The sequence below is a fragment of the Herpailurus yagouaroundi genome, unplaced genomic scaffold, assembly GCF_014898765.1.
Source record: "Herpailurus yagouaroundi ecotype Mexico unplaced genomic scaffold, PumYag 159, whole genome shotgun sequence".
NCBI classification, from domain to species: domain Eukaryota; kingdom Metazoa; phylum Chordata; class Mammalia; order Carnivora; family Felidae; genus Herpailurus; species Herpailurus yagouaroundi.
Genome location: NW_024412400.1, coordinates 30,391,614 through 30,418,160, shown reverse-complemented (window position 1 = coordinate 30,418,160; position 26,547 = coordinate 30,391,614). Strand labels below are relative to the sequence as shown.

At 43.7% G+C, this 26,547-nt stretch overlaps 1 long non-coding RNA gene across 1 annotated transcript in view; it reads right to left on the bottom strand.

The window, feature by feature from the left end:
* Positions 1–26,309, bottom strand: part of LOC121033699 (uncharacterized) — a 92,138-nt gene extending 65,829 nt beyond the window's left edge. The window contains exons 1-2 of the long non-coding RNA XR_005792072.1: positions 25,957–26,309; positions 25,141–25,292 (exon numbers count right to left, since the gene is read on the bottom strand). This is a non-coding gene — a long non-coding RNA (uncharacterized LOC121033699). The remainder of the gene's footprint in view (positions 1–25,140; positions 25,293–25,956) is intronic.
* Positions 26,310–26,547: the final 238 nt, after the last annotated feature.

Below are 26,547 nucleotides of genomic sequence, written 5' to 3'. Positions count from 1 at the left end.
GAGCCCACTTCAGATCCTATGAAACCCTCTCTATGCCCCTTCCCCCTCTCAAAACTAAAATAAACATTTAAAAAATAAAAACTGGAGGGGAGCCTGGGTGGCTCAGTCAGTTAAGCGGTCGACTTTGGCTTAGGTCATGATCTCACAGCTCATGAGTTCGAGCCCCACACTGGCTGGCTGTTGTCAGCCCAGAGCCTGCTTTGGATCCTCTATACCAACCCTCCCCCCACTCTCTCTCTCAAAAATAAATAAAAAGCATAATACATACATACATACATAAATAACAGAGCCATCCTATCCTCTGTCACCTTTCCCAACCTTTTCTCCATCACACGTGTCATCTTTAACATTCCACATATATACATATTTGTTGCTTTGTTCTCCAGCTCCCCACTAAAACATATGGCCCATGAGGGCAGGCATTGTGTTTTGTTCAAACTGAATATCCAACCCCAGAACCCTGCTTGGCACATCAATAAATATTTGTTGAACCAATGATGAAACCAAGGGCAGGAAGCACAGCCAAGAAAGCCCAGAAACAAAGGGGTTTTGTTTTTCTTTCTCTGCAGGCTTGCTCTAATCTTTCCCCACTCACTTATCTTGCTCAAGGCCCCCTTTGGCTGCCTTCCCACATCTCATCAGGACTTTTCAGGGGCACCATCAAAAGACTGGGATAATCTGATTGGCTCAGCTCACCCTTGCTTCCTCTCTTTCTCTCTGTCCCTGCTCCTTCCCTCTCTCCCTATGTCTCTGTGCCACTTATGTTTTTAATATTTTTAATGAATGAGTAATATTTCTTTTTTTTTTTTAATTTTTTTAACATTTATTTATTTTTGAGACAGAGAGAGACAGAGCATGAGCAGGGGAGGGGCAGAGAGAGAGGGAGACACAGAATCTGAAACAGGCTCCAGGCTCTGAGCTGTCAGCACAGAGCCCGATGCGGGGCTCGAACTCACGGACCGTGAGATCATGACCTGAGCCGAAGTCGGACGCTTAACCGACTGAGCCACCCAGGCGCCCCAGAATGAGTAATATTTCTAAAAACTCACTTTATTTTCTTAGTGTGCCAAGTATGAAGAGGATTCAGAGGCTCTCATGGCCAAGAGCAAATGCCATGAAACCTCTTTCTTGTGTCCTTTCCCATACTCAGATTCTCCGCAGAGAAGCACCCATTCTCTAGACTATATGCTCTTGCTCATAACACATGTCCAAAATGACTTGGCAGCAACTATACACTGAGTCTCAGAGAACCAGACCAATGGAATCTCTTCTGAATTATAGCTGGGCCATCTGGTCACCCTCTTCAGAGCAGGAGAAGAAAGAGATGAAGGAACACATGCTGGTTAAGTGTATCAGCTTAGAAGTGGGGGGCTTCCACCCACAATCCTTTGTCTGAAATTGGTCACATGGCTCCACATAATTGCAGGGGGGCTAAGAAATATGTGTGAGCATACAGCTATTTGGTAAGAAGTAGCTGTTTCTTCCTAGGCACGGTCTTGGGGAAGGGAAAGAGAAGCATAAGTGGGTTAGGGGTCTGTTCAGACACAGATATTCCTCTCCCCATCCACTTTACCTCTCGGAGCTCAGGGAGAGCCCTGGCTATACAAGAGGAAGAGATCAAATCTGAGCCAGCTCTAAGCACCTGAACCAGACCAGAGAGCAGTGAGGAAATACGACGGTTTTCTAGTTAATGCAGGCACCAACTGTGCTTCCCTCTCCATGTCCTGATCCCATAATTGCTATGGAAAATAATGACATTATCTTTCATTTCTCTGGCACTGACACTTTTTAAAGAGCTTTTCCTTCTATGTGGACTTCACAAGAGATAGGCAGAGATTATGACATTTTTATAAAGGAGAAACCAGCGGCCCAGAAATGTCAAGAGAATTGCCTAAGGTCACAGAGCTCATAAGAGGCATTACTGAGACTTCAGCAGCTCTGTTTGCCTCTACCTGGTGCATCATCACATCACACTTCCTTTGACTGGGCCTTGGGAAGAGGAAGAACACAACCGGTCCCACACGGGTCTCTGCAACCATACCACATACATGGGAAACCACTACTGCTGCCTCTTTGTTGTTAATAAACAGGCTAAGATACAAACATTAGGTAAAAGTTAGCTCTGCTCAGGAAATAGCATGTTATCACGTGGGAGGTAGGGAAAAAAGTGTAGTGGACTTTCAAAGCAGAAAGATACAGGAAACTTCCAAAAAGTTGTAGAGCTGAACAGGCTGGTTACAAGGAAGGCTGCCCTGGGTTTGAATTCTGGATCTGCCACTAACTTGCTACGTAACCTTGAGCAAGCGAAAACCTTGCTGAATTTACTTACTGAATGACTTACATAATTTCCACACCTGTAAAATGATCACTGTAGTGGCCACTTTATAGACTTTTGTGTGAGCATAATGTATGTGAGCTTTCACGGTGCTCCCACACAGCTGTCATTGTATAAAAGCTGTCTGTTTAGGGCTGCTGGATGGTTCAGAGGAAGCCAGCAGGACCCTGGGGCTCAGAAACAAGAGCATAAGAAAAGAGAGCAGGGGCTTCCCAATTCCTTTTCCTTTCTCCCTCTTTTCCTCCTTCCCTCACACTATTGTATTTTGAGTTATAAAGGCAGTACAGCAACAATTAAAAAAAAGTTTGGGAGTAAAGAAAAAATGCAAAGAAATACTCACAACCTCAGAATGGTAACTGAAACATCTTGCTTTGTCTATACTTGTAAGTCAGTTTGCATTCTCTAAATATTGTGTTTTGAAACATTTTCTATGTTGCCTTTTAGGTATAGGACAGGTTATGCTTCAGTATCAGACAACCCCCAAATCTCATAAACTTAATACAATAAGGGTTTATTCCTTATTTGCCCAATGTCCCCTATGGACCTTAGTGACTCATGCAGCTATCCGCCATGTGGTAACTTACATATGAAGGCACCTCCATCTGAACACACAGTCTTCTCTTTGATTGTGATGGAGAATCATGCATGGGCTCTTAAAGGCTTGAGCCCAGAAGAACATTTATCACTTCCTAATCGTGACGCCATATCTTAAGGCAAGGCAGAGTGTAGGGAGGCCTGGGAAATGTCATTTTCCATGTGTCCAGGAAGAAGAAAATGGAGAGTACTGGTGAGCCATCTTTTCAACATTTATATTTGCATAACTTTTCATTAATTGTACGTTCCATAATTTAGGATTAGACATTTAGATTGTTCCTAATGTTTTAATATTATAAATATAAGTGGAACTTCTCAGTTTCACTATGCTTATAGTTGTGGCCACGTTGGCACTGATACCACCATATTGTCAGATCTGGGCCTCCACCTACTCATGCACCACCTCAGCTCTCATCCTCACCCAATCAGATCAGCCCCAGCTCCTTCCCAGAGTCTTCAGGTGGGTGACTCAAATTCTTCTACTCATTCACGAATATACAGTGCTTGCTGTATGTGAGGCACTATGCCTGACGTGCATCTGGGGACATACCACCTTTGCTGCCAGGAGCCATGTGGAACACTGCTAAGAACTCTGTTCCTTGACAGTCTGCTGGTCTGTGGCAGAGCAGAGAGCATAGGATATTCCTCTCCTTGCTCTGTATAGCCTTCAACCATTTAGGCCCCGAAGCTGCATTGCTTGGACGTGGAGTCTCAGTACCTTGTTAATTCTTCTCCTTCTACTTCTCCCATAAAGCTTCAAAACCAATGAGGCAGCCAGTCTTATGGTGGTGGAGACTCAAATCCTCTGATCCCCTACGGTCCTTATCTTTAGTCTCCCTAGGGAATGCTTACTCATTCTTCAACCAAAATGCCAAAGCTGACATCAACTGACACAAACACATACTTGTGGAGAGGGGTATCCCCTAATGCCACCCACCTGTAGCATTATAGATTCAGGGCCAGGTCATGCAGAACCCCCTCAGATGTCAGTAACACTCAGTTGACATCACCAAGAAGAGTTTCTTTCTTCTTTTAGATTCTTTCCCTAGGATAAATTCCCAGATGTGGGATAACTGGGTCTAGGTATTGAAATCCTTTTTATGGCTCTTAATTCAAGTTGACAAATTACTTCCAAGATTTATATGGTAGATAAACACTATCCACAATAATATCAGTTCCTTGCACTGTCACCAGGATTAGGAATAATCATTGTTGTAAATTTTACCACTGTGATGGACAAAAATCATACTTTTTCCTGGTTTTAATTTGCATTTCTGAGAATACCACAGGCTTTAATCTTTTGCTGCATTTGTTTCTAGCAATTTTTTCACTTGTATGATTTGTTAGCACAGATGTTGGTTTATTTATTTATTCAAAACATTCTTTATAAGTTCTTCATATAGCAAAGATGTTAGTCTTCTGGCCTTGGTAGTTACATCTTGGAGCCTCCACCGCACCACGCCTGTTCTGGTCTATTTCCCTTTTTATTTTGGTTATTTTATTTTCATTGTTTTTGTTGTGGTACAGAAGTTAAACGTTTTTTTATTCAAAGTCATTAGTCTTTTCCTTTGTGGTTTCCTCTTTTTCTTTTTTTTCTTTCTTTTTTGTTTTCATTTCAAAGCTTACAAATATGTTACCTGTCCATCAATAGGGGACTGGGTACATCCACACAAAGGAATACTATGCAACTGTAAAAAAGTAATCAGAAATATAAGTATATTCTGTTATGAAGTGATCTCTGGGATAAATTTTAAGTGAAAAAAAGCAATGTGTAGAACAGTATGTATAGTATGCTACCTTTACTTTAAGAAAGAGGCAGGAGAAATATGGGTATATATATATATATATGTGTATGTGTATGTGTGTGTGTGTGTGTTTATATATATACATGTACATATATACACACATATATACATGGTATTTTTTAAAAAGGAAAAAATGGAAGAATAAGCCAAAAACTAAAAGGAACCAGGGCTCTTTGGAGAAACAGCTAGGGTACTAAATTACAAGATAAGCCTGGAAGATCTTGTGTAGCAGAAAACAAGAGACTACTATCAGAGACTACTGTGCCAAAAGGACACAACAGCCAACAGGAAGGACTTTCCACTAATCAAAGATGGAACCATTTGAATATTAAAAATATACAAACAAAAAATAAAATAATAATGACATATATGTATATTTGATTAAAACAGAGTAAACATATTAAAATCATGAGTTCATAATGATATTAAAAATAATTTGTTGGTCGGGCAAGTGGATGCTAGGGTATCAACACATTATTTTGAAAAGTGGTAAGGATGGGGCGCCTGGGTGGCGCAGTCGGTTAAGCGTCCGACTTCAGCCAGGTCACGATCTCGCGGTCTGTGAGTTCGAGCCCCGCGTCGGGCTCTGGGCTGATGGCTCAGAGCCTGGAGCCTGTTTCCGATTCTGTGTCTCCCTCTCTCTCTCTGCCCCTCCCCCGTTCATGCTCTGTCTCTCTCTGTCCCAAAAATAAATTAAAACGTTGAGAAAAAAAAAAAAAAAAGTGGTAAGGAAAAGAAAAGAATAAAGAATTTATTTTGCTTCTTTTATACAAACTGTATTTCAGAGTAACTAAGTAGTTGATGAAAGAGAGTTCTGCATTATAGATTTCCAGCTAACAAATGCAAAGGAATATGGTAGCCAGCCTTCAAGATGGCCCCCAATGATCCCTCCTCCTGGTATTCAGACCCTGTGTAGTCCCCTCCCACATTGTACCAGGGCTGACCTGTTTGACCAACAGCATAGAGAAATGATGGCTCGTCATTTCTGTGATTAGATTGTAAAAGATTTTGATTTCAATCTTGTTCTCACATTCACTTATCTCTCTCCTTTTCTCCCTCTCTCTGTCTGACTCTCTCTTTCTCCCTCTCTCTCATTACTCATTCTGGGGCAGCTGTCATATTGTTAGACATTTAAGTAGTCTATGGAGAGCCTCATTAGGTGAGGAAACGAGTTATCCAGTTAAAAGCCAGTAGGAACTAAGGCCTGCCAGCAACCACGTGAGTGAATGGGAGGTAGCTCCTCCAGCCCCAGATGACTGGAGGCTCAATTAGCAGACTGACTGCAGTGTCATGAGAGACTCTGAACCAGAATTATCCAGATTCCTGACCCACAGAAGCTATCAGATAATAAATGCTCATTGTTTTAAGCTCCTCAAGTTTGGAGTGATTTGTTATGCAGAAACTGTTAACTAATACAAGGGATGATAGAATTAGAATATCACAGATTTGTACTAATGAAATAATTGGATTGTGAACAATGCTCATCAATGACTGCTAAAACCATAAAGTGCAAAGCTAAGGGAGAAATTTATAACCAATGAAAATATCTGAACTTAGTAATCAAGTTTTTAAAAACAACTTTATTAACTTTTTCTTGCTTTTTTTATTATGTACAATTTTAAACATATAAAAAGTATAGAGAATAATAGACTGAATTCCATATGCCCATCACTCAGTCATTAACAATTACCAGCTCATGGCCAATCCTGTTTCATTCATAACAGCACCCAAGTCCCTTCACTCCATTAGCATACTGGGTACTTTGAAGTAAATCCCATACACCACATCATTTCATCCACTGATCGATCTTTTTTTTTTTTTAAGATTTTTATTTTTGAGTAATCTCTACACCCAACACCAGGCTTGAACTCACAACTGAGATTGAGAGTCACATGCTCCACTGACTGAGCTAGGCAGGTGCTTCCATCCACTGATTAATCTTAACATCACAAAAAGAGAGGCAAATAGACATTACATGTCTTTTGATGTGATGCAATTAGAAATCTCCAACATTGTCTATACACTATTATTGCTAAAACAACAATAACAAAAAAAACAAAAAAAAAAAAAAGGAAAAGAAAAAGACCTGAACTTGAAATTAAGTCCCAACTACAAGTTTACAGGAAATACAGAGGATAACTCTACATATAGGTGACTTGATTTCTTCAAAACACAAATGGTTTAAAGGAGTGGAAAAATAAAATTAGGAGATACATCAACCCCACAGATGTGTGGACTCTATTAGCGTTCTCCAGAGAAACAGAACCAATAGGAGTATACATAAGAGAAGTTTTATTATAGGCACTGGTTCACAGGGTTATGGAGACTGACAAGTTCCATGATCTGTGCCTGACATTTGGAGACCCAGGAAAACTGGTGATGTAATTCAGTCTGAGTCCAAAGGCCTGAGAATTGGGAGGGGCCAATGGTGTAAGTTGCAAGTAAAAGTCTGAATGCCCTAGAGCCATAAGCAACACTGTCTGAGGGCAGTATAAGACAGAAGTCTCAGACTAAGCAGAGAGAGCAAATTTGCCCCTCCTCTATCTTTTTTGTTCTATGCAAGTCCTCAATGGATTGGATGATGCCCACCCTGAATTGGTGAGGGTGGTGACCTTCTTACTCAGTCTACTGATTTAAATGCTAATGTCTTCTGGAGACAACCTCACAGATGCAGCCAAAAATAATGTTTACCAGCCATCTGGGCATCCCCTAACCCAGACAAGTTGATACACACCATTAACCATCACATGAACCCTATTTGGAAATCAATTCAAACAAGCTATCTGTAAAAGACATTGTAAGGCAATCAAGGGAAAGGGAACATGAACTAGATATGAAAGGATATTAAGGAATTATAAACTATGTGATGCTGGGATTCGCTTTGCTCTTCATGAATCTTTTGCATTCTGATTTTCTAAAATATTGCATTAAAATATTACTTATCTTGATTATGGAGTTTTCCTTAAATTTTGGATCCAAGGCAAGTGCCTCCCTCACTCAATTCATACTAGTCCTGGCCCTGAGGCAGACTGAATGTAAACAAAGCAGTCAAGAGGTAAGCAATGCAATAGCAGAATGGGATGAACGCTACAATGGCAAGGGTGGTAGAGAATCACTAGGGAGTGAGGAGAGAGAGATCGGGAGAAAGTGTGTGTGTGTATGAGCTTGTGGATAGTGGTAAATGGTTGAAGCAGGGTGGGGAGTCAGGGAGCTTTCCAAGGAGTTGCTGAAACTGGAGAATACAGGGAATTCAGGATATGTTTCAAGAAGGAAAAGATGGGACTTGCTAACGGCTTTGAAAGAGGTGTGGAGTGAAATGCAGGAGATCTGATTCAGCTTCAGTGACGGTAAACAAGGGTACCTTTAACTGAGGTGAACAATAGTGGGGAGGAACAGCATTCAAGGGAAACCAAGTCTGGCTTTGAACAATATTAAGTGTGAGCTGCATATTAAAGACACAAATAGAGCTGAAAAAGGTACTCACAAAGACAAATCTGGACCTCAGGTGGAAAGAGATGAGCAAGAGATACAAATTTGGATGAGATCACTTACGAAAACTGTGTAAAAAGAAAACTGGAGTGGGCATAGATATGAGCTCTTGGGGCCACCAACACTTAAAGGTCAGGTAAGAAGGGAGAGCCAGCAAATGAGCCTGAGAAGTAGCCATTAGTGAGGTAGGAAGAAAGCAGAGAAAGCATTTCCTAAGGAAGAACTGTGTGAAATGCTGCCGGCAAGTGAACTAAACTGAGAAAAGAGAACTAACCCATTGGGTGTGGTAATGGGCAACCAAGATGAGGGCAGTTTCCATTGAGTAGGGAGACCAAAGCCAGATTGGAATGAATTGGCAAATGAGCTTGAGAGGGAGGCAAGGGAATGAAGACAGTGAATCTGATAATGCATTTGAGCAATTCTTGAAGGATGGAGAATAGAGAGGCTTGGAAGAATCAAGTTGGGGCATAATCCACAACCCTCAGCTCTGCTATCTACCTATGGTATTTTGTGTTGAGTACAGCTCTGGTTCAGGAAGCTGTGGAGATTGATTTCATTATTTTGTGAGAAGACTGTAAAAGGGAACTAATTTGTTCTACATTTTGCACGTATTTTTTATATATTATCTTTTAACCAGCTGTGACAATGGCAGAGGAGGACATTAGCAAAAAATGTTAAGTCTAAATCAGGGGCTGAGTTTTTAAGCCAAGAATCTTTGTTTTTGAAGAGAGAGAGTGAGAGTGGGAGAGACGGGTAAGAGGGAGAGGGAGAGAGAATCTTTTTTTTTTTTTTTTTTTTTTTTTTGAGGGAGAAAGAGAATCTTAAGTGGGCTCCATGGCCTGATTCCACAACCCTGGAATCATGACTTGAGCCAAATGCTCAGAGTCAAATGAGTCAAATGAGTCAGATGCTCAACAACTGAGCCACCCAGGTGCCCCAAGAATCATTTCTTAAGGCAGGGATCTCGGGGACTGTGAGGGGTAAGGGGAATTGAGCCCCACCCCTGGGCACATCTGCCAGCTGACACTGGGGATCTTGCTACCACCACCCACACAGTGAGTGCCCTGAGTGGACAAACCCTTAGAGCAGCCTTGAGATGGAGCAGCCTGAGCAGCACTTTCCACCTCAGAATTTATGAGCAGTGCAACCGCTCTCACCCTCACCTTCTCACAAGGGTAAAGCCAGATAGCTCTGTCCCTGATAGCTCCAATCACCCATGGGGGGCTGCTTCCCTCACCAACAGAAGCAGCAGAGGTGGCATCTCCCCCACCCATCCCCGTTTTCCAGTGAAGGCAGGTGCAGAGAGGAGGGGACAATAAATGCCTATTAAAAAGCCACAGACCTCATCTTCCTTATCCATTTATTTTTTTAAATGTTTATTTTTATTTATTTTAAGAGAGAGAGAGAGGGAGACAGACAGACAGAGACTCCCATCTTATCTATTTATTTTTAACTAACCTTAGAGGGAGAAACTGCCTGACCTGAAAGGTAAAGAAACTTATTTTGAGTTTTGAATTCCAAACCCAAGACACTATATAGTATGTTCTTCTTGATGGTAAAGGATTAGAGAGAAGTTTGCTCCCCATTTCAAGAGAACTGAACTATAAAATATGACCACCTCTCTGGCTCCTGCTTGTTGTACCCTGATGGCTCTTTAAAAGTTTCCTTCTCAGACTATGGGCAAGGACTGCTCGGATTGGCATAAATTTTTGTACTTTAGACAAGGAAATGCAACATTCATTTACTAAGCAACTTCAGCTGCTCTGTGACCACACTTCACTCAGAGGTACATCCAGAACACACACAAATCAAATCCATCTCCAAAAGCTTGTAGGGTGAGACAGCTTTTACTGAATGTCCTTCAAAAAGGGGCAGTGAAGGGGAAATTATGCCACCCAACACAGCAATCTCTCCCAGTCCCTCCTCTTGGGAAGAGAAGTGGTCTCTTTCATAAAATGGCTTCCTCTGGCCACTGGATCCTCACTGCCTCCTCTTCTTCCTCACTTTCTCAGGAAGGCCTGCTATCAGCTTTGGCCACCTTCCTCTCCACCCCTCATCCTAGCAGTCCTGACTGGTCCTGACCAGAGATTTGCTTCTCTTGAATATTATCAGTCAAAGTGGTGTATGGGCCCACTGTCCCCTGTGATAGGACTCCCATTTTAATCACTGGGGCCCTTTGAGTTTGTATTAGTTTCCTATTGTTGCTATAACAACTTACCACAAACTTTGTGGCTTATGACAACACAAATTTACTATCTTCACTTCTGTAGTTCGTAAGTCCCAAATGGGTCTGAGAGTGTCAGCAAGGCTGTGTCCCTTTCTAGAGGGTCTAGAAGAGAATCTGGCTTTTGCCTTTTCTAGCTTCTAGAGGCTGCCACATTCCTTGGTTCTTGGCCCTCTGCCACCTTCAGAGCCAGTGAGCACATCACTCCAACTTCTGCTTTCATCGCTGTATCTCCTTATATGGCTCTGGCTGTTCTGCTGCCTCTCTCTTCCACATTTAAGGAGACTTTTAAACACACTGGCCCTGCCCTGATCATCCAGGATATTCTTCCTCTCTTCAAGTCAGCTGATGAGCATCTGCCCTCTGCAAATTTATTTCCCCTTTGCCATATAACATAACATATTCACAGTTTCTGGGGATTAAGGACATGGATACTTTTGGGAGGCCATTGTTTGTCTACCACAAAGTTCAAAAGCTAGTGTGGCTGGTGGTAGCTTGTGAGAGAATGGTCTCCACCTCTTGTAGCCAGAGGCTATACAAGAAAGCGGTTTTGCTGGGCCCTAAATTCAACTCAAGTGGGTGGCTAAGGGCTTAGCTAAAAGTCTTTCTCCAAGGTAAGCATCGTGCAACCCTTTCTTAAGTTTAGCTCTGCTGTAATCCTTGTCCTTTACCCCCACATTAGGGGTGGTTGGGCAAAGATAGGTGGCAAATGATTTTCAGAAGAAACACAAAGAAACAAATGTTTTATCTCTAATCCAGAGACATTTTCTCTCCATGACCTCTTCCATCCTCTCCTGGAAACCTCTTGGCTCACAAACACTGAGCCATCCAGATTTTGGTGGACACCTTGGCATTTGAATGTCTCACCCATCCCAGGTTAATGCCAGACTGACAATGAATTCTAGTGGCTGACTCAGAGAAGGGGAAGCACTGTCTCCCTGGGGCTCTGGTTTGTAGATGAGGAAATGCAGGATGGCAACTTGTTTTGATGTGGGAGTGACCATCACTCTAGATTCCATGTTTACATGGTTTGGTAAGATAGTCTCCGAAGATGACTGTCATTAATTCCTTATCTCCTTGAATGTACCTACTGCTTCTCACATCAAGATGTAGAGTCTAATTCCCCTGCCTGGGCTGGCCTTAGTGACTTGCTTTACCAATACAATGTGATGAGAGTGATATTCTAGGTCTCTTGTGGCTAAGTCACAAGCTTTTTAATTGATGACCCTCTGGGAATCCAGCTATAATTATGTAAGCCCGTGTCACGTGGAGAAGCCAAATGTAGGCGCTCTGGTTAATAGGACCTGCTGAGTTCCCAGGTAGCATCAGCTGCAAGCCACAGGAGTGAGCCATCCTGAACATCTAGCCCAGTCAGGCCTTCAGCTACTCCAACCCCAGCTGTTATCTGAATGCAACAGGATTCAAGGCCATAAGTGAGAACCATTCAACTGAGACCAGCCAACTCTTAAAGCAGTGCAAGCAATAAAAATAGTTGTTTTAATCCACTAAATTTAGAGGTAGGTTTGTTACAAAACGATAGAAATTTAGGGTATATCTATACACTTGGGGAACCCAGAACAAGTCTAGGCAGTGTGACAAATGCTGGGAGGGCTATCGAAAAGTGTCAGATATTGGTAGAGAAGATATAAAATGTGTGATCAATAAATAATAAAGACTAAGTGCTACAGGATTTTGGAAGAGGAAGATATCACTTGTGGGGAGCTGATCAAGGAAGCCTTCCCTGGAGAAAATGAGATTTAACCTGAGTCTTGAATCCTGTGTAGGCTTTTAACAGGTGGAGAATAGGGATAAAAGAGAATATATATCTGAAAGAAGTAATGTGGACCAAAATGGCAAATCAAAAGAATGAAGGGTAAATGGGAAATGTGAGTAGATTTGCTGAAAACACTCACCTTTCAAGATTCAGGGTAAGGGTGCTCTCTCCCAGGAAACCTTTCTCCCATTTTCCTACCTTCTGCCTTACTTGAACTGATTCTTCTACTTTTGTCATAGCACCTTATAATTCCTTATAAAGGAATTCTTTGGACTCTTTTTTTTAATACTCCTGTTATGATTAGGCTAAAGGTAAGTGTCTATAACAAAGAGTTCCCAAAATACAGTGGCTTAAATCATGTGGATATTTCTTTTTCTTGCTCGTGTTAGCAGTTTTCAGAGGAGGTCTGCCCCTCATGGTCATTCAAGGACACGGGTCCTTCAAAGTCATTGCTCTGTTCTCCCCTATGTCACTAACTTGCATGATAGAAACTTGGTCACCAGCAAATTCAGGCTCCAGCAAGTCTGGGAGAAGGAAGAGAGGTAGAGGAGGCAGGCCTGACATTCCCAACCTAGAAGTGGCATGTATCACTTTCTTCACATATCTTTGTCAAGAACTTGGTCACATGACCTCACCTAAGCCCAAGGGGGGCTGGGGAAGTATGGTGCAGCTGGGCAGCCATATGGAATAGTAGTGCTATCATCAAGGAAGAAGGGGATTCAGGGTGGGCAGTGGCAGCCCGTGCCACAGATGCTCATCCTCCTCTGAGTCTAGGAGCTTCTTGAGGGCAGGAACCACATTTTCCTCATCTCTGGTCCCCAGCACTGTGCCTGCTGCCTGACCCAGAGTAGTGTTCAAGCCACACCTGCTGAACGGATGAAGCTATTGCAGTGGCATAGGTTGGATGTGATAAAGGCACAAGGCAGTGCCGGGACCTGAGAAAGAGAGGACAGATGTGGAAGCATTTACTAGGGAAATGCACGGGCTTGATGAAGCTTGCCAGAACAGAGAGCTTTCAATGTTATGATCTTTTGTGATTTAAGTTGATGGCTCTTTGGCACAGGTTTAAAGAACTTGAACTGAATACCTCACTTAACAGACATTTATTGAACACATTCCAAATTTAAGAAATTCCTCAACTGTTTCAAAATCACTTTTGGAAAAAGCATGCCTGAGGCTTGAAGACTTTCAGGGTTCTTGTTCAATACTTGCCTCTGCTACAGTTACCAGGTTAGAGCACCTAGCTGCACATCAGGGCTTTCCCCTGGCAGCCATTCCACATCATCAACCATACCTTCCTGGAGTGCTAACAGACCCCCAGAAAGTGAATGTGTGCACTTACTCACTGATGTCCAGACACTATCTCCTTTCTAGAAAACCAGGCTCTGTGGCTGAGTGCCATCTAAACATGTTATTCTTCAGTGTCAGCACAGGTTTTGGAATTAGTCCAGACTGAGTCTGAATTCTGGCTCTGCCATTTACTTCCTACTTTGATAGTAGTTTCAAATTACTTTATCTATTTAAATCCCAGCTCCTTTACCTGTAAAATGGAGATTATAATGGGGCTACATCCCTGGGTGTATGACGATTTAATGAGGTTCTGGGTATAAAGCACTTGGCCCTTAGCACTGCACTCAATAAACAATAGCTCTTCAACTATTAGGACAACTAGGTTTTCAGGCCTCTGTGTCTTCTCACATAAAAAGATACTAACAGGTATAGCAGAAATAATAGCCAGTTATGGCTGTGAATAAAACTCAAGTGTGCAGGGTGCCTGGGTGGCTCAGTTGGTTGGGCAACCAACTGCACTCAGGTCATGATCTCACAGATCATGATTTCGAGTCCTGCGTCAGGCTCTGTGCTGACAGCTCAGAGCCTGGAGCCTGCTTCGAATTCTGTGTCTCCCTCTCTCTGCCCCTCCCCGCTCGTGTTCTGTCTCTGTCTCTCTCTCAAAAATAAACATTAAAAATAATTTAAAAAAACAAAACAACAACAACAAAAAAAAAAACTCAAGTGTGCAAATTGGAACCTCACTAGTTTCTTGACCTGGCCTGAATTTCTGACGTTGTGGCTCTGTCCTAGCCTCCAGAGGACAATCTGATCCTGGTGCAGGCAGTGCCATCCTAAGATTTCTTGACCACATTTGGGATAATTACCACACTGGAGCTCAGAGCTCCATTTTAACTTCCTCTGCATTCCTCCCTGGTCCAGCATAATCTGAGAACTCATCAGCCTAGTCACCAAGCAGAGGGACAACTGGGTCCCTTTTTGGGTCTCTATGATTCTGGGATCCATGCTTTTGACAACACTGACATCGTGTGGTTGTGATGCTCTCTCAGAGATGACAACGCTGACAGAGGTGGCAGCTCTAGTCAGTAGCACATTCAATTCCATCCCATGGATCAGGCCCGTCCCTCTTACCTCCTGGGATGAGCCGAGTTCACTCCCCACACCCTGCAGGCCTAGCTTGTCATGCACTCTAAGCTAACTTGTGGCTCAGTACCAGCTCATAGAAGTTCTCCAAGCCAACTTGGTCTTGTGAAGAACTGGGGCCCACTCGTGTCCACATGGACTATGCCATTACCCCTCTTGCTTCCTATTATCAGAAGGGGCAAGACCCATTTGAGCAACTGCAGCTGGAAAACTGAACCCATAAGTCCTCCTTCCTGTTATAATCCCTCACCCTCAAGGGCACTGTTCCTTCTTCCCTCTCCCTTTCTCCTCTCCAGAGAACTCATGCTGAGAGGAATGTCCGACCAGTTACTACTCTGGTTCTTCCTCTCTAGTTCTGCCCCTCCATCTCTGTTCTCCACAGCACAAATCTCCTTTCATATAGGTGGAAGTGGGGGCACCTGGGTGGTTCAGTCGGTTAAGCGTCCAACTTCGGCTCAGCTCATGATCTCAGGGTTGCTGAGTTCGAGCCCTGCGTCAGGCTCACTGCTGTCAGCACAGACCCTACTTCGGATCCTTACTGCTGTCAGCACGGAATCTGCTTCAGATCCTCTGTTCCCCTCTCTCTCTGCCCCTCCCCCTCTCACACTCCCCCCACTCAAAAATAAACATTTGAAAAAAAATATATATATATATAGGTGGAAAGGACTTATGCTTGTGTGCAAACACAGACACACACAGACACACACACACAGTAAAAGCAGTTCTTCGAGCTTGTGCATACTTTCCAGACTGTTTCGTCTCCCATCCACCAGAGACCAGAAGTTCTTTGAAATGACATGCTAGGGAGTCTGCTAACAGTCTAACCCTGTTCACAGGTTGTTTTTTTTTTTTTTTTTTTTGTGGTGGCTGAGAGGAGTGAACATGCTATTTGATGTCTCAGCTATCAGTCTGCCACAAATTAATACTTCATGTTGTATCCTGTCTCGAGTGACATGGCTTTTTACCAGGTTAATGTAGTCACAAAGAGGTCTACCAGGCTGCATAATTCACGGAGTGGGCAGAACCCCCTTCATCATGCTCCCATTGGCCCTTCTAATTCCCATTCCACTCTTTTAATTTAATTTTTACAAGTTACACACATAATTTTAAAAGTCAAATATAATTCTCTAGAACTTTAGAAAAGCGGCAGTCTCCTGGGTTCCTCCGCTGTCCTCCATTCCATTCTCATGTTAGTCCCTGAGCTGTCTCTTCTGATATTTGCCTCTATATTGCTCACATTGGGATCACATTGCCACTTCTTGACTTACAGGCATTATTTGTGGATTTCCAAGGAGGGAGGTGAAGGTATCACGCCCGTTAAAGACTCCCACACATATTTAACTTACCCTCCCTCCACCAGTACTTCGGGTTTACTTTGTTTTGACACTGTAAATGCTAGTCACCAGTGAGCCCTATGAAGCAGTTTAATTAATTGCCTTTCCTTTCTCAAACAACTTTTAGTTTTCCCCGGAGCTAATAAGTGGCCTCTTCCTCTGTGTCCTTCTGTCTAAATTCCTGTCCTCTCCTTGGGGACTTTGCTCCCAGACCCTTCTACCTAACCTTCTGGCAGCTCACTAGGCAGCCCTTCAATCTGAAAGGCAAAGACCAAAATGAACAGGGGAAAAAAAAAAAAAAAAGGAATCTGTATCAATAGAGACAATAACATAGAATCTGTGAGATAAGAATAGGTTGCTTTAAAAAAGAAAAGTCAAAAAGCAAAGAGCACTCTGAAAATAAACTATGACAATAAAAAAATTATAAGCCAATATAAAAGTTAAAATAAAAAGCCAAAGAAATACCCTAGAAAGTAGAACAAATGTCTAGTGATCCTTGCTTTGCCTTTATTATTTAGGAGCGCAGGGCTAAAAATCTGATTGTTGGTTGGTGACCTTGTCCTAGAGTAATAAAGGTGGAGTGAGCACCAAATGTCTTTTGTGTTTTCTATCAGTATCTTTTGATAGTTTCTTCTGGGCTTCTCAGATTCCCTGCAGAAAAATCTCCAATCTCCCACTGGGTTCTCAGCATCCTGGGAGCTGAATGTAGGAAGGGAACTAGAAAAAAAAAACTCTGATCAGTACACAGAATTTGACTTTATGTTCCTACTTTTAGTATGGCATCGCAGCTCTCATCAGTGCCTGATGTCTTCCAGTCCAAAGACCTCTGTATAAATGTTTCGTTTTGTGCTCATATTGGGGAGAAGACCCCAGGATCTAAATGCTTCTCAATCAATCTTCATATTCTTAGCCCATCCTGCATTCCCCCATTCAGAGCTACCTGGTGCCTCAACTCCTGACTTAGGTTTTAGCTAAGTCAATTGCCACTGATCATCTGCTTTCAGCTTCCAAAATGTAGTTACTGTGGTCTCTACTGCCATTTCCCTTTGTTATTTGGGTTTATACCCTTAAGAAAGAAATCCCTTTCCTGCCATGTTAGTAGGGTTTGGGAGGCTAAAGAGATAAAAATGGTGTTCAATCTGCCATCTTCAAGCAGAAGTGTCTCATTCTACTTTAGCTCTTTCTGGTTTCACTTGGAACCATACAAGCTAGATGCCATGATGTAGCACTTTAAATATCCTCTACAACTTTGTTCCTTTTTCCTTCCACTGCTCTGGATCTGCATCCAAATATGAATTATTCCACAGGCCATCCTCTTTCCTCTTGCAAACAGAGTGCTCACTACACAGATCAGTATGACCTCAGACACTTTACTTCTCAGTTTCAGCCTCACTCTCAACAATGCCCAGAAGAACTTAAAGACCCCTGGTCAATACCATCTTCCACCCACCTCGCCAGCAACTGCATACATTCAACCCTTTTATCAAACCTCCAGTTCTACACTAGTTCTTGGTGCTCTAATCCAGAAATGACTCTCCTCCAGATTAAAAAAAAAAAAAAAAAAAATAGAAGCAACCAAATGTGGATTTTCTCAACTTCCTTCCCCTATTTGTTTACCCCATGAAGGTATCTGTGTCTGAACCCACCCAGGCCCCCTTTTCCACACTCAGTAGCAGGCTCTGCTTCTGAAGCTGCCAGAGGTGCCCCTCTCACCGTGTTGACCACACTGTGGCTTTCAGAACCAGCTCTTCCTGCCTCTTTTAGACTTAACTCCTCCTAGTCTTTGCATCTTTGACCTCTCCCGCTTGTTTTGGCACATTCCTTTCAGGTTAGAAGCAACTTGCATTTTTCCACTTTAAAAAAATTCTATGCAATCCCCATTTAGATATTATGTTCTCTCTCTCTCTCTCTCCTTACTCTTTCACCAGGCTTCTCAAAGGCATTGGTACTCATTATCTCCACTTCCTTGCCTCTCCTTACTGCTTTGACCCATGCACTCAGTCTTCTGCCTGCTGCTCTCCCTCACTGATGCAACTTTGGTTGACAAATGTGTTGGGTATGCCTCAGTGCTTGGTTTACTCAGCAGTATTTAACATGCCGGGTCACCACCTTCCTGACATACCACTTTCCTTGGACTACACTACTTTCCTGGTTCTCCCCAGTCTCTGGCCATTCCTCTTCTGGAGCTTCTCTTCCTTTCCTGTCCTTTAATGTTGATGTGCCCAGCATTCCATCTCAGCCCTCCTTTCCTCTCCTTCTCCATAAGCTTCCCCCATTCCTCCCACACTAACCACCTGGTGTCTCTTGCCACCTCATTGTGGATGGATGTACGTCTACTTCAGTTTTTCTGCAGAGCTTGCGCCTGTATTTTCACCTGCTGGCAGGACATGTCTGCCAGGATATTACACAGGAACCTCAAACTCAGTGTGCCCCAAGCTAAAATCACTGTTTCAGAACCAAAACTTGCACACAGTACCTTTTGCCATCTGTGAAATCTTGGGGAAGTTACTACATCCTCATCTGGAAAACTGGATAATAATACATTCCCTATAGGATTAAATGGTCTCATTATGTCTGATGACATATGTCCAGCATTCATCAGTGTCTGACATACTGTCCATGCTTAACAAATGGCCCCATCGTTAGTAGTAGCAGAAGGACAAGGAGGATGTTGAGGAACATTAGGCACCACTTCTACCTGCTCCCAGTCCAAACACTTGGGATCCATCCCAGTCTCCTGCCTCCCCACCCATACCACCACCTCCCTGCCCGTCAGCCAACCATATTCAATCTATCATCAAGCCTACTGATCCTATCCCATAAATATCTCTCATATTAGTTTCCCTGTTCCCATCCTCACTGCCCTGCCCTTCCTGTTCAGTCTCAATCTTCTCTTACTTAGGTACTGAAAAGTCATGCTGCCTGGTTTCCCAGCCTCTGGTCTTGCCCTTTTTCCTCCAGTCCATCCTCTAAATCTTCACCAAAATAATACATCTAACATGCATGTCTGAGGAGGAAAGCTAATATTTAAAACCATAACAGACTGCAGCTGCGTCTCCCCCTAAAGCATGCATTCCTCCTGAGCACAGGGCTCTCTGTTTGGTAAGATACCTGCATACTTGGCTGCAGAAGATGAACAGTTGAGAATATATAATAAAGAGATAGCTTAACTCCTCTGCAGAGGAAACAAACTGGAATTAAAGGTTTGGAAGGGATCTAGAAGGGAAAGAAAGTTGAGGAAAGCCTTGGGGGTGGGGAGATTCTAGCTCACTATCTCAGCAGGTGGCTGGAGAGAATTAGGCTGTGGTGGGGTAGGGCTGTCATGTAAAGATCAGAGGTGACTAATAACATTCTCTCAAGCTCTGGACTGTTCTGTGCTGCTCTAGACCCCCTCCTATTCTGCCCTCAACTGCACAGCACTTCACCATGTGTGGAGGCAGAGTTTTGGCTGGCATGGCTGAAAATGGGGATTTAGGGTAGAGATTGGTGTGTCTAGAGCTGAGCTTTCAGCAAGCAGGGCCAAGAGCTGGCTCAACAATGGAAAGACTGAGCAAATAAGCAGATGCATTCAGGATAACGGGAGTTAGGTTTCTTACTGTCAGGGAATGGATTTACAAATAGGTAATGAGGAAGGAATGGTGTGGGATTGGAATCAGAGGTATTGATATGAACTCATAGATTTTACAAATGTATGTGTATTTGCACACACATAAGTACACAGACATATACATACATAAATATGTTTATTTCCTTACTCTGTCTCCTGAGAGGGCCTAGAATCGATTACATTACAGTAGCAATAAACACAACTAGCTCCCAAATCTTGGTTTCTAAATACCATTCTCCACTAAAAGGAACAGGGGTTCCTAAGAAAAAGGGCTGATTGTAGGCTGCAACAGAAATGTACAAGAGAAGACAGGAATATTGTTGTTTCATAAAGAAAATGCTCAATGAATGCTAGAGACATATCAAAAGAACACAGGAACCAGCGGAAGGAGCTCCCACTGGCCAAATCTCAAATACCTCCAAATACATTTTGAGGATGAACATATGAATGATAGTAATAGATTGTAATCCATTGAATACAATAAGAATTCATGAATCTACACAGATAAAAATAAATGAAAAAAGTAAATAGGAGAAAAGGAAAAAGTCTCCCTATGGTTGAATCCAACTAAATATGAAAGGAATAGTAGTAAGAAAATCATCAGTGGGTGATCAAATTTATGGATAAAAGTTTGAGGAGGAACCAGAAATTTACATCATTTCAAAGTATCTCCCCCTCAAATTTCTTATTAATCACAAAGAAAAAAATATTAACTTTATAGCAGGGAAATGTATAAGACAACACATTAACCAACTGGTCAAAGATAACAGCACCAGTAATAGGACAGACTGACATCATGTGCCTTTTGACATAATCTACTGAGAAGACATCACTTCAGTGCTTTCCTGTCAAAATTGCATAACCTGATTCTAATCACGAGGAAATGTCAAGCAACACCAACTGAGGGACATTTTACAAAATAACTAGTTAAGGTCAAGAACTTTAGGCAAAAGAAAGGTTGAGGAACTTTTAAAAGAGATGGAAAAAAGACATAAAAAGACATAAGAAATAAATGCAATGTGTGATTCTGGATTGGATGCTGGACTAGGAAAAAATAGTTATAAAAGACTTTATTGAGACAACTGATGAAATTTAAATATGGACTGTGGATTAGAAAATAGTTTTTTTTATCAATGTTAAATGTCTGTATTTTGAAAATTGAACTGCGGTTATGAAAGAGAAAATCCTTGCTCTTAGGAAATGCACTGGGAAGTATTTGGGGGAAACAGAGTACAATGTCTCTGACCTATTCTCAAATGGTTCAGAAAAAAATGCATATCTGTCTGTCTATCTACTTACCTACCTGAGAATGTCTTGGAATTTTTATTATTATTATTATTAATTTTAATGTTTTTATTTATTTTTGAGAGAGAGAAAGAGAGAGAGAGAGAGAAAGATAGGGCATGAGCAGGGGAGGGGCAGAGAGAGAGAGAGACACACACACACACACAGAATCCGAAGCAGGCTCCAGGTTCTGAGCTGACAGCACAGAGCCCCAGGTGGGGCTCAACCTCACGAGCCGTGAGATCATGACCTGAGCCGAAGTCAGATGCTTAACTGACTGAGCCACCCAGGTGCCTCATGTCTTGGAATTTTTTTTTTTTAATTTTTTTTTTCAACGTTTATTTATTTTTGGGACAGAGAGAGACAGAGCATGAACGGGGGAGGGGCAGAGAGAGAGGGAGACACAGAATCGGAAACAGGCTCCAGGCTCCGAGCCATCAGCCCAGAGCCTGACGCAGGGCTCGAACTCACGGACCGCGAGATCGTGACCTGGCTGAAGTCGGACGCTTAACCGACTGCGCCACCCAGGCACCCCAAGAATTTTTAAAAGACATCAGATCCAGGACTCTCAATAAATTTCAAGCAAAGTAAATGGAAAGATATCCACACTCATATATATCCCAATGAAACTGCACAATACCATAAAAAAAATCTTAAAACAGCTATAGAGAATAGACAGATAATGTGTCAAAGTGGCACTTAGAATTACAACTAAATTTCCAATGGAAATAATGAAAACCAGAAGACAGAAGAATATGTCTGGAATACATGAGATCTGTTAGGGGGTCTTTTAGTTTATCATGCCCTGTGATTAAGGTTAATGGCAAACTATGACAATTCAATCCAGGTAAGATTAGTGATGGCCAGACCCTTTAAGAAAGAAGATTTGGGTCACCCCCACCAGGTAAAGAACTAGGACCAGCTGAAGAAGTGTATGCTGGTAAAGTTTTTAGGAGGTCAATTCCATCAACATTTGTAACTCCTTTTTAATAATGCCTTTTTTTTTTAATTTTTTTCAACGTTTTTATTTATTTTTGGGACAGAGAGAGACAGAGCATGAACGGGGGAGGGTCAGAGAGAGAGGGAGACACAGAATCGGAAACAGGCTCCAGGCTCCAAGCCATCAGCCCAGAGCCTGACGCGGGGCTCGAACTCACGGACCGCGAGATCGTGACCTGGCTGAAGTCGGACACTTAACCGATTGAGCCACCCAGGCGCCCCTGTAACTCCTTTTGATTCAGCAATTCCACTTCTAACAATCTACCCTACCAAATATATACAATATGCACGAAGATACGTGTGCAAGGATGTGTGGTCTATCAAAACCACGAAATCTATCATGGTCCATTCCAACCAAAAGAACACCATGGATATGCCTCTGCATGCTCTGTCATGCAAGCATCCTGAAGACCTCAACTTATTTTCATCAGTGAAAATATCAAATCATGTGACCATCACCTTTTGTACAATTTCATTTCTATAAAACTGAAAACATGCATAAACACACAATTGTGTGTCTAAATACATACACATATACATGTATGCGTGTGTAAATATTGAGAGAAAGGGCTTATATATAAGAACATACACCAAACCGGGAACAGGGGGAGAGGGATGATGGTTTGTATCAGGAAAGATGTTCATATTTTACTGTGAACTTTTGTGCTGGTCAAGTCTTTCACAACACAATGGGTTAATATATTACTTGTGGAAGGAGAACGTTTAAAAAGCAAATCAGCCCAGGGTGCCTGGGTGGTTCAGGGACAGTTGCATCTGACTTTGGCTCAGGTCATGATCTTGTGGCTCGTGAGTTCGAGCCCTACATCAGGCTCCGTGCTGACAGCACAGAACCTGCTTCGGATCCTCTGTCTCCCTCTCTCTGTCCCTCCTTCTCTCTCTCTCAGAAACAAACAAACATTTAAACAAACAAACAAACAAACTGCTCTATAGTACACAGAGCAGCATTCCCAACTGCTCCTTGCAAATAAAGTGGACGTTTCCAAAACTTAGAGCCACCCCTTTCTAGAGCCCTTCCCTAGCTGGGTGAACTCAAGGCCAGGGTGAGGAGTTGTTTCCAAGGCTCTGTGTGTAGGCATGTATCCTTGAGTGGAGCATCAGACTCATACATGAACACCCAGCCATTTCCATTATCTGGGAGGCCCCACCCAGCAATGCCCAGTTCCTGCTGGCCCAGGGCTCCCATCCACCCACCCTGCTGCATCTCAAGCCCATGGCTGGCCTTTTTTAGGAACAGCAAAACAAGCCCTGATGATAGTATTTTCCAGGCTTTCTGAAATTTGTCTCCTGGAGCAGCAGGGTAAGGTCAACCATGGTGACAAGCAAAACCAAGAAAGAGGGCAGTGTGTAGAGTATGGTGATGATTTCGGCTTTCATTTCCTCCAGACAGAGAAACCTCAGGAAGCTGAGGTCAGGGATTCCCAGCATTTTTACTCTGAGACTTACTGGGAAAATTCAAAAGACTACCCACACCTTGGTGGAGGATTGTGAGGGTGAGGGGTGGATGATTCCTTCTCTAGGGATAGGATGGGGCTTTGGGGAGGATCGTTGTGTGGGAATTTGTTTGTTCTCTGAGGAGTTAAAGTGTTGGGAAGGTCACAATTTTAATTTTATTTAGAGGTCAACATTTGAGTATAGGGGTGCTTGGGTGGTTCAGTTGGTTAAGTGTTGGACTTCAGCTCAGGTCATGATCTTGCGGTTTGTGGGTTTGAGCCCCACGTCGGGCTCTGTGCCGACGGTTCAGAGCCTGGAGCCTGTTTCAGATTCTGTGTCTCCCTCTCTCTCTGTCCCTCCCCTCCTCGCACTCTGTCTCTAAAATAAAGATTAAAAAAAATTTAAAAAAATTTGAGTGTAAATTTGAAGAGGTAAGAGATGAAGCCACGTGAATATCAGAAAGAAGAGCATTCTAGGTACAGGGAATAGCAGTGCAAAGGCCCTAAGGTAGGATTGTGTCTGGTGTATTGGAAGCACAACAAAGAAGTCATTGGGGCTGGAGCTAAGTGAGTGGGGGTGGGAAGGGAGAGTAGAAGGACACAATATCAGAAGGGGAAGGAGGAAGGTGGAGTGAGAACTGCCTTGATAGCTTCTAAGGACTTTGTCTTTTATTCCAGATGAATTAGAGAGCCATTAGCAGTCTAAGAATCACGTAGCAACAAGATCTGGTTGCATATAATAGGATAGTTTTGGCTGCTGCTTTAAGAACAGACTTAAAGGGGTAAAGGAGGAAGGGGAAAGAAAGCATGGAGGCCAGTGAGGCAGCAAGTACAACAGTCCAAAGGAGAGGTAGTAGAGCTGAGGTTTTCTTGACAGAATGGTCAGCATCACCTGGAGGGCCTGTGATGCTCTTTGGGGGACAGGGACTCTAGAGCAAACAATGACATGTTTATACCACTTCTCTATGTGTTCCTTCCCTCCAAAGTTGATACTTATTAGTCTGGAGTAAGGCCAAAGAATTTACATTTCTACAAGTTGCTAGGTGAGATAGTACTGCTGGTCTGGGGAACCATACTTTGAGAACCACCAACTTTTTCTTCACAGCACTGATGAAAATGTGCAACGAACATGTGCTTATCATACGTCCTCAAGGAAGCACCTGCTTACCCCTGTGTCTCAAGGCCAAGCATGATGTCTGGCACAAATGCACTGAACTCAGCTCTGGGCTAGGCATGGTGCTGCATTGAATGAAGTTTTTGAGGATCTCTGGTTTGAAGGGTTTGGAGGTAACTGGTGATTAAACTCTTCAGGAAATGGTCATTACAGGGAAGGGATTCATTATAACAACAGTAATAATGGGTGTGACACTTACCCAGTACAGTGTTGGTCTCAGTGTTTTACTCAACATCTCCAATTAAATCCTGTGAAAGCCCTGTGAATCTGGCATTATCACCCCTGTTTTATGAATGAGGAAACCGAAGCTTGGGGAGTTTAATGTTCCCGAGGTTACACCATTAACCAGAGCAGGGCCAGGCCTGACTGACAAACTCTGCTCTGTTTACAGCACAAACTACTTCAAGAAGTCACTGATTAAGAGGAGATTGCCTTGAAGACAGGAGCTTCCTCACTTGGGGACTGTGAACTATTTTTAAAAATGCAGGGCATATGACATCTTTAAAAAAAAAATGACTCCTTTCTGAATTGAGAGCCCTGTTCACACAGCACATCTCCAGCCTCAAGCTCTTCTTGACAGAGCCCTGATTCTCTAATAGGTAGCAGTGGCTGCTCCAACCTAAGGATTTTTGCTGACCTTTGTGTTTTTTATGCTTGTCTGGTGGAGCACGTTTCTTCAACTCTCACCCTCTTCTCTGCCTCGTCCTGTAGGATGACAGGCACAACTCAGGGGGCTGAAGCTTGACAAATCGAGGCTGGCTTATCTCTAAATGGAATCCACGGCTCTCCCTACAGAACGAGAAATGAAGTTCCAGGACTTCCCGCCTCATCAGACACCCCCCCCCGCCCCCCCCCCCCCGCCCCCTCTTCCCTCAAGAGGATAAAAATAGCCGCCTCCCAGGGCCTCTCTGCAGGAGCAGCAACTGCGCTCAGAAACCCCGCCTGCCCCTCGAGCAGCTGGCGGGGGTCGGGGCTTGGACCTGCCCGCAGGGGCGAGGTGACCCGGCCGGGCTAGGATGCTTGGAACTCTCAGCCGAGAGAGGGGGCACTTGGAGCATGTTTGAGCACGATGGTAGGTGCTCACATAAATGCACCCCGAGACCTGGAGGTCCGAGCACGGGTTGCTTAGGCTGCCTTTCGAAAAGCAGAGGTGTATTCCCGATTCTTAACCTCTTTGGGCGACAGGGTCTCGCTAGAACAAACGATGAAACGTACAGAGCACTTCTCTGTGTGTGCTCAAGCACACGGAGAGAAAAACAGACACACACTACTGCGCACCACAGGTTAACAACCCCAGATAGAGTTGATAACGGGGGCGCACAACCATCATGAAAAATAAAACTTCGTAAGATCTAAGAATAAGGTTACTAAAGTTTGCTGAGCAGGATATTTTTGGAGAATAAAAGCATATAATATTTATACATGGAAACTGACACAGAAATGTTGATGTTACCTCCGATGGTAGGATAAAAGGTGCTTTCCATTTTTCTCCATTTTCTCACTAAGAAAAAGCAGGTTTCTCTTAATGCAAACCTGAGCGACCGCATCAAGCGTTTCCCTGGAGCTGGGACCCCACTCAGCCGCAGACGAGGCCGGGGCCTGCCTGCCTGCCTGTCTGGACTCTGTGTCGGGGCGGAATGGGGAAGCGGGGGTGTTACAGACAACAGGCAAGGAAACCTCAGGCTGCTGACAACGTAAGGTGGGGATAGGCTCCTTTCAGAGGGTGCCCAGAATGCCCCGAGCCCGCGGCGGCACTTGAAAATCAAAGCGCTCCCAGCCGGGCCGCGGCCAGCACTGAGCGGAGTGTGCGTGCGTACGCGCTCTCGGGGGGCGGCGGCGGCGCGCACGGGCGCGCCTCCGCGGCCAGCCCTCCACAGAGGACGATGCTGCCGAGGAGGCGGCGGCGGCGGCGCGCTCCGGCGGTCTGAAGAGGCGTCCGGCTGCCACGGGCCGGCGGCGCGATGAGCTGGGCGACCGCCCCCGGCTCGGGGCTGTGAGGGGCTCGGAGCCGGGGGTGGGTGGTGGCGGCGCGGCGGGAAGCCAA